Source organism: Atractosteus spatula, chromosome 10 (genome assembly GCF_055471065.1).
Source record: "Atractosteus spatula isolate fAtrSpa1 chromosome 10, fAtrSpa1.hap1, whole genome shotgun sequence".
NCBI classification, from domain to species: domain Eukaryota; kingdom Metazoa; phylum Chordata; class Actinopteri; order Semionotiformes; family Lepisosteidae; genus Atractosteus; species Atractosteus spatula.
Window position 1 is genome coordinate 27,915,564 of NC_142715.1, and position 7,203 is coordinate 27,922,766.

The following is a 7,203-nucleotide window of genomic DNA, read 5'->3' on the forward strand; positions in this document are numbered from 1 at the left end:
TTTCCTCGATCCTTTGCGGACTTGTAAAACTGTTCATGATCAGAATAAAAAACGCTCACGCTAATACACAAGCACCCGTGTCTCGCCAAAGCTGACAAATAAACAGACGGACAAGCCGCACTGCACGTGTGAACAGGGGAATGAGCGAGCGAGCGGGGATAGGGCGCCTCCTGCGCTTAAAAGCTTACAGCACCTGGTATTCCCAGGCGGTCTCCCATCCAAGTACTAACCAGGCCCATCCCTGTTTAGCTTCCGAGATCAGACGAGATCAGGCGTGCTCAAGGGGGTGTGGCCGTAAGCGAGAGCAAGGCTCGCTGGCACCCTTCTTATAGAGAGGACAGCTCCGTCACCTCTTTTACGACGCTGCTTTTTTCTTGCTTCCTTCCAATGAGGACGGAGCTGCGGGAGAAAGGGCGCTATAGAGGATCGCTGTGGAGAGCTGCTGCTGTGCTTTGACATCTGAGCTCTGTGGAAAACGATCTCAATACAATTCTGAAAAACGCGACTCCCCGAACGCCAGCCGAACAAGTCTCCACAGCCGAAGCGCTGTGTCTCTTTTCAGCTGGCGATAAACCTTTCCTCGATCCTTTGCGGACTTGTAAAACTGTTCATGATCAGAATAAAAAACGCTCACGCTAATACACAAGCACCCGTGTCTCGCCAAAGCTGACAAATAAACAGACGGACAAGCCGCACTGCACGTGTGAACAGGGGAATGAGCGAGCGAGCGGGGATAGGGCGCCTCCTGCGCTTAAAAGCTTACAGCACCTGGTATTCCCAGGCGGTCTCCCATCCAAGTACTAACCAGGCCCATCCCTGTTTAGCTTCCGAGATCAGACGAGATCAGGCGTGCTCAAGGGGGTGTGGCCGTAAGCGAGAGCAAGGCTCGCTGGCACCCTTCTTATAGAGAGGACAGCTCCGTCACCTCTTTTACGACGCTGCTTTTTTCTTGCTTCCTTCCAATGAGGACGGAGCTGCGGGAGAAAGGGCGCTATAGAGGATCGCTGTGGAGAGCTGCTGCTGTGCTTTGACATCTGAGCTCTGTGGAAAACGATCTCAATACAATTCTGAAAAACGCGACTCCCCGAACGCCAGCCGAACAAGTCTCCACAGCCGAAGCGCTGTGTCTCTTTTCAGCTGGCGATAAACCTTTCCTCGATCCTTTGCGGACTTGTAAAACTGTTCATGATCAGAATAAAAAACGCTCACGCTAATACACAAGCACCCGTGTCTCGCCAAAGCTGACAAATAAACAGACGGACAAGCCGCACTGCACGTGTGAACAGGGGAATGAGCGAGCGAGCGGGGATAGGGCGCCTCCTGCGCTTAAAAGCTTACAGCACCTGGTATTCCCAGGCGGTCTCCCATCCAAGTACTAACCAGGCCCATCCCTGTTTAGCTTCCGAGATCAGACGAGATCAGGCGTGCTCAAGGGGGTGTGGCCGTAAGCGAGAGCAAGGCTCGCTGGCACCCTTCTTATAGAGAGGACAGCTCCGTCACCTCTTTTACGACGCTGCTTTTTTCTTGCTTCCTTCCAATGAGGACGGAGCTGCGGGAGAAAGGGCGCTATAGAGGATCGCTGTGGAGAGCTGCTGCTGTGCTTTGACATCTGAGCTCTGTGGAAAACGATCTCAATACAATTCTGAAAAACGCGACTCCCCGAACGCCAGCCGAACAAGTCTCCACAGCCGAAGCGCTGTGTCTCTTTTCAGCTGGCGATAAACCTTTCCTCGATCCTTTGCGGACTTGTAAAACTGTTCATGATCAGAATAAAAAACGCTCACGCTAATACACAAGCACCCGTGTCTCGCCAAAGCTGACAAATAAACAGACGGACAAGCCGCACTGCACGTGTGAACAGGGGAATGAGCGAGCGAGCGGGGATAGGGCGCCTCCTGCGCTTAAAAGCTTACAGCACCTGGTATTCCCAGGCGGTCTCCCATCCAAGTACTAACCAGGCCCATCCCTGTTTAGCTTCCGAGATCAGACGAGATCAGGCGTGCTCAAGGGGGTGTGGCCGTAAGCGAGAGCAAGGCTCGCTGGCACCCTTCTTATAGAGAGGACAGCTCCGTCACCTCTTTTACGACGCTGCTTTTTTCTTGCTTCCTTCCAATGAGGACGGAGCTGCGGGAGAAAGGGCGCTATAGAGGATCGCTGTGGAGAGCTGCTGCTGTGCTTTGACATCTGAGCTCTGTGGAAAACGATCTCAATACAATTCTGAAAAACGCGACTCCCCGAACGCCAGCCGAACAAGTCTCCACAGCCGAAGCGCTGTGTCTCTTTTCAGCTGGCGATAAACCTTTCCTCGATCCTTTGCGGACTTGTAAAACTGTTCATGATCAGAATAAAAAACGCTCACGCTAATACACAAGCACCCGTGTCTCGCCAAAGCTGACAAATAAACAGACGGACAAGCCGCACTGCACGTGTGAACAGGGGAATGAGCGAGCGAGCGGGGATAGGGCGCCTCCTGCGCTTAAAAGCTTACAGCACCTGGTATTCCCAGGCGGTCTCCCATCCAAGTACTAACCAGGCCCATCCCTGTTTAGCTTCCGAGATCAGACGAGATCAGGCGTGCTCAAGGGGGTGTGGCCGTAAGCGAGAGCAAGGCTCGCTGGCACCCTTCTTATAGAGAGGACAGCTCCGTCACCTCTTTTACGACGCTGCTTTTTTCTTGCTTCCTTCCAATGAGGACGGAGCTGCGGGAGAAAGGGCGCTATAGAGGATCGCTGTGGAGAGCTGCTGCTGTGCTTTGACATCTGAGCTCTGTGGAAAACGATCTCAATACAATTCTGAAAAACGCGACTCCCCGAACGCCAGCCGAACAAGTCTCCACAGCCGAAGCGCTGTGTCTCTTTTCAGCTGGCGATAAACCTTTCCTCGATCCTTTGCGGACTTGTAAAACTGTTCATGATCAGAATAAAAAACGCTCACGCTAATACACAAGCACCCGTGTCTCGCCAAAGCTGACAAATAAACAGACGGACAAGCCGCACTGCACGTGTGAACAGGGGAATGAGCGAGCGAGCGGGGATAGGGCGCCTCCTGCGCTTAAAAGCTTACAGCACCTGGTATTCCCAGGGGGTCTCCCATCCAAGTACTAACCAGGCCCATCCCTGTTTAGCTTCCGAGATCAGACGAGATCAGGCGTGCTCAAGGGGGTGTGGCCGTAAGCGAGAGCAAGGCTCGCTGGCACCCTTCTTATAGAGAGGACAGCTCCGTCACCTCTTTTACGACGCTGCTTTTTTCTTGCTTCCTTCCAATGAGGACGGAGCTGCGGGAGAAAGGGCGCTATAGAGGATCGCTGTGGAGAGCTGCTGCTGTGCTTTGACATCTGAGCTCTGTGGAAAACGATCTCAATACAATTCTGAAAAACGCGACTCCCCGAACGCCAGCCGAACAAGTCTCCACAGCCGAAGCGCTGTGTCTCTTTTCAGCTGGCGATAAACCTTTCCTCGATCCTTTGCGGACTTGTAAAACTGTTCATGATCAGAATAAAAAACGCTCACGCTAATACACAAGCACCCGTGTCTCGCCAAAGCTGACAAATAAACAGACGGACAAGCCGCACTGCACGTGTGAACAGGGGAATGAGCGAGCGAGCGGGGATAGGGCGCCTCCTGCGCTTAAAAGCTTACAGCACCTGGTATTCCCAGGCGGTCTCCCATCCAAGTACTAACCAGGCCCATCCCTGTTTAGCTTCCGAGATCAGACAAGATCAGGCGTGCTCAAGGGGGTGTGGCCGTAAGCGAGAGTAAGGCTCGCTGGCACCCTTCTTATAGAGAGGACAGCTTCGTCACCTCTTTTACGACGCTGCTTTTTTCTTGCTTCCTTCCAATGAGGACGGAGCTGCGGGAGAAAGGGCGCTATAGAGGATCGCTGTGGAGAGCTGCTGCTGTGCTTTGACATCTGAGCTCTGTGGAAAACGATCTCAATACAATTCTGAAAAACGCGACTCCCCGAACGCCAGCCGAACAAGTCTCCACAGCCGAAGCGCTGTGTCTCTTTTCAGCTGGCGATAAACCTTTCCTCGATCCTTTGCGGACTTGTAAAACTGTTCATGATCAGAATAAAAAACGCTCACGCTAATACACAAGCACCCGTGTCTCGCCAAAGCTGACAAATAAACAGACGGACAAGCCGCACTGCACGTGTGAACAGGGGAATGAGCGAGCGAGCGGGGATAGGGCGCCTCCTGCGCTTAAAAGCTTACAGCACCTGGTATTCCCAGGCGGTCTCCCATCCAAGTACTAACCAGGCCCATCCCTGTTTAGCTTCCGAGATCAGACGAGATCAGGCGTGCTCAAGGGGGTGTGGCCGTAAGCGAGAGCAAGGCTCGCTGGCACCCTTCTTATAGAGAGGACAGCTCCGTCACCTCTTTTACGACGCTGCTTTTTTCTTGCTTCCTTCCAATGAGGACGGAGCTGCGGGAGAAAGGGCGCTATAGAGGATCGCTGTGGAGAGCTGCTGCTGTGCTTTGACATCTGAGCTCTGTGGAAAACGATCTCAATACAATTCTGAAAAACGCGACTCCCCGAACGCCAGCCGAACAAGTCTCCACAGCCGAAGCGCTGTGTCTCTTTTCAGCTGGCGATAAACCTTTCCTCGATCCTTTGCGGACTTGTAAAACTGTTCATGATCAGAATAAAAAACGCTCACGCTAATACACAAGCACCCGTGTCTCGCCAAAGCTGACAAATAAACAGACGGACAAGCCGCACTGCACGTGTGAATAGGGGAATGAGCGAGCGAGCGGGGATAGGGCGCCTCCTGCGCTTAAAAGCTTACAGCACCTGGTATTCCCAGGCGGTCTCCCATCCAAGTACTAACCAGGCCCATCCCTGTTTAGCTTCCGAGATCAGACGAGATCAGGCGTGCTCAAGGGGGTGTGGCCGTAAGCGAGAGCAAGGCTCGCTGGCACCCTTCTTATAGAGAGGACAGCTCCGTCACCTCTTTTACGACGCTGCTTTTTTCTTGCTTCCTTCCAATGAGGACGGAGCTGCGGGAGAAAGGGCGCTATAGAGGATCGCTGTGGAGAGCTGCTGCTGTGCTTTGACATCTGAGCTCTGTGGAAAACGATCTCAATACAATTCTGAAAAACGCGACTCCCCGAACGCCAGCCGAACAAGTCTCCACAGCCGAAGCGCTGTGTCTCTTTTCAGCTGGCGATAAACCTTTCCTCGATCCTTTGCGGACTTGTAAAACTGTTCATGATCAGAATAAAAAACGCTCACGCTAATACACAAGCACCCGTGTCTCGCCAAAGCTGACAAATAAACAGACGGACAAGCCGCACTGCACGTGTGAACAGGGGAATGAGCGAGCGAGCGGGGATAGGGCGCCTCCTGCGCTTAAAAGCTTACAGCACCTGGTATTCCCAGGCGGTCTCCCATCCAAGTACTAACCAGGCCCATCCCTGTTTAGCTTCCGAGATCAGACGAGATCAGGCGTGCTCAAGGGGGTGTGGCCGTAAGCGAGAGCAAGGCTCGCTGGCACCCTTCTTATAGAGAGGACAGCTCCGTCACCTCTTTTACGACGCTGCTTTTTTCTTGCTTCCTTCCAATGAGGACGGAGCTGCGGGAGAAAGGGCGCTATAGAGGATCGCTGTGGAGAGCTGCTGCTGTGCTTTGACATCTGAGCTCTGTGGAAAACGATCTCAATACAATTCTGAAAAACGCGACTCCCCGAACGCCAGCCGAACAAGTCTCCACAGCCGAAGCGCTGTGTCTCTTTTCAGCTGGCGATAAACCTTTCCTCGATCCTTTGCGGACTTGTAAAACTGTTCATGATCAGAATAAAAAACGCTCACGCTAATACACAAGCACCCGTGTCTCGCCAAAGCTGACAAATAAACAGACGGACAAGCCGCACTGCACGTGTGAACAGGGGAATGAGCGAGCGAGCGGGGATAGGGCGCCTCCTGCGCTTAAAAGCTTACAGCACCTGGTATTCCCAGGCGGTCTCCCATCCAAGTACTAACCAGGCCCATCCCTGTTTAGCTTCCGAGATCAGACGAGATCAGGCGTGCTCAAGGGGGTGTGGCCGTAAGCGAGAGCAAGGCTCGCTGGCACCCTTCTTATAGAGAGGACAGCTCCGTCACCTCTTTTACGACGCTGCTTTTTTCTTGCTTCCTTCCAATGAGGACGGAGCTGCGGGAGAAAGGGCGCTATAGAGGATCGCTGTGGAGAGCTGCTGCTGTGCTTTGACATCTGAGCTCTGTGGAAAACGATCTCAATACAATTCTGAAAAACGCGACTCCCCGAACGCCAGCCGAACAAGTCTCCACAGCCGAAGCGCTGTGTCTCTTTTCAGCTGGCGATAAACCTTTCCTCGATCCTTTGCGGACTTGTAAAACTGTTCATGATCAGAATAAAAAACGCTCACGCTAATACACAAGCACCCGTGTCTCGCCAAAGCTGACAAATAAACAGACGGACAAGCCGCACTGCACGTGTGAACAGGGGAATGAGCGAGCGAGCGGGGATAGGGCGCCTCCTGCGCTTAAAAGCTTACAGCACCTGGTATTCCCAGGCGGTCTCCCATCCAAGTACTAACCAGGCCCATCCCTGTTTAGCTTCCGAGATCAGACGAGATCAGGCGTGCTCAAGGGGGTGTGGCCGTAAGCGAGAGCAAGGCTCGCTGGCACCCTTCTTATAGAGAGGACAGCTCCGTCACCTCTTTTACGACGCTGCTTTTTTTCCCTTGCGTTTTTCTCTTCTTCCCACGTTCTCTCTCTTCACTGCCTTCGTCCCCGCTCTATTTCACTTCAGCCTTTCACTCTTGCTTCCTTCCAATGAGGACGGAGCTGCGGGAGAAAGGGCGCTATAGAGGATCGCTGTGGAGAGCTGCTGCTGTGCTTTGACATCTGAGCTCTGTGGAAAACGATCTCAATACAATTCTGAAAAACGCGACTCCCCGAACGCCAGCCGAACAAGTCTCCACAGCCGAAGCGCTGTGTCTCTTTTCAGCTGGCGATAAACCTTTCCTCGATCCTTTGCGGACTTGTAAAACTGTTCATGATCAGAATAAAAAACGCTCACGCTAATACACAAGCACCCGTGTCTCGCCAAAGCTGACAAATAAACAGACGGACAAGCCGCACTGCACGTGTGAACAGGGGAATGAGCGAGCGAGCGGGGATAGGGCGCCTCCTGCGCTTAAAAGCTTACAGCACCTGGTATTCCCAGGCGGTCTCTCATCCAA

General features: G+C 53.1%; 11 non-coding genes and 2 pseudogenes across 11 annotated transcripts; all 13 read right to left on the reverse strand.

The window, feature by feature from the left end:
- Positions 1–181: 181 nt before the first annotated feature.
- LOC148827431 (5S ribosomal RNA) lies at positions 182–300 on the reverse strand. The gene has a single exon (XR_016092560.1). It is a non-coding gene; the product is annotated as a 5S ribosomal RNA (ribosomal RNA).
- A 456-nt stretch (positions 301–756) lies between these two features.
- LOC148827432 (5S ribosomal RNA) lies at positions 757–875 on the reverse strand. Its single transcript, XR_016092562.1, has one exon. It is a non-coding gene; the product is annotated as a 5S ribosomal RNA (ribosomal RNA).
- Positions 876–1,331: 456 nt separating this feature from the next.
- On the reverse strand, positions 1,332–1,450 carry LOC148827433 (5S ribosomal RNA). Its single transcript, XR_016092563.1, has one exon. It is a non-coding gene; the product is annotated as a 5S ribosomal RNA (ribosomal RNA).
- A 456-nt stretch (positions 1,451–1,906) lies between these two features.
- LOC148827434 (5S ribosomal RNA) lies at positions 1,907–2,025 on the reverse strand. Its single transcript, XR_016092565.1, has one exon. It is a non-coding gene; the product is annotated as a 5S ribosomal RNA (ribosomal RNA).
- Positions 2,026–2,481: 456 nt separating this feature from the next.
- On the reverse strand, positions 2,482–2,600 carry LOC148827435 (5S ribosomal RNA). The gene has a single exon (XR_016092566.1). It is a non-coding gene; the product is annotated as a 5S ribosomal RNA (ribosomal RNA).
- Positions 2,601–3,056: 456 nt separating this feature from the next.
- LOC148827436 (5S ribosomal RNA) lies at positions 3,057–3,175 on the reverse strand. Its single transcript, XR_016093342.1, has one exon. It is a non-coding gene; the product is annotated as a 5S ribosomal RNA (ribosomal RNA).
- Positions 3,176–3,631: 456 nt separating this feature from the next.
- On the reverse strand, positions 3,632–3,750 carry LOC148827437 (5S ribosomal RNA; annotated as a pseudogene).
- Positions 3,751–4,206: 456 nt separating this feature from the next.
- On the reverse strand, positions 4,207–4,325 carry LOC148827438 (5S ribosomal RNA). The gene has a single exon (XR_016092567.1). It is a non-coding gene; the product is annotated as a 5S ribosomal RNA (ribosomal RNA).
- Positions 4,326–4,781: 456 nt separating this feature from the next.
- LOC148827439 (5S ribosomal RNA) lies at positions 4,782–4,900 on the reverse strand. The gene has a single exon (XR_016092568.1). It is a non-coding gene; the product is annotated as a 5S ribosomal RNA (ribosomal RNA).
- Positions 4,901–5,356: 456 nt separating this feature from the next.
- LOC148827440 (5S ribosomal RNA) lies at positions 5,357–5,475 on the reverse strand. Its single transcript, XR_016092569.1, has one exon. It is a non-coding gene; the product is annotated as a 5S ribosomal RNA (ribosomal RNA).
- Positions 5,476–5,931: 456 nt separating this feature from the next.
- LOC148827441 (5S ribosomal RNA) lies at positions 5,932–6,050 on the reverse strand. Its single transcript, XR_016092570.1, has one exon. It is a non-coding gene; the product is annotated as a 5S ribosomal RNA (ribosomal RNA).
- A 456-nt stretch (positions 6,051–6,506) lies between these two features.
- LOC148827442 (5S ribosomal RNA) lies at positions 6,507–6,625 on the reverse strand. The gene has a single exon (XR_016092571.1). It is a non-coding gene; the product is annotated as a 5S ribosomal RNA (ribosomal RNA).
- Positions 6,626–7,162: 537 nt separating this feature from the next.
- LOC148827443 (5S ribosomal RNA) overlaps positions 7,163–7,203 on the reverse strand; it is a 119-nt pseudogene continuing 78 nt past the window's right edge.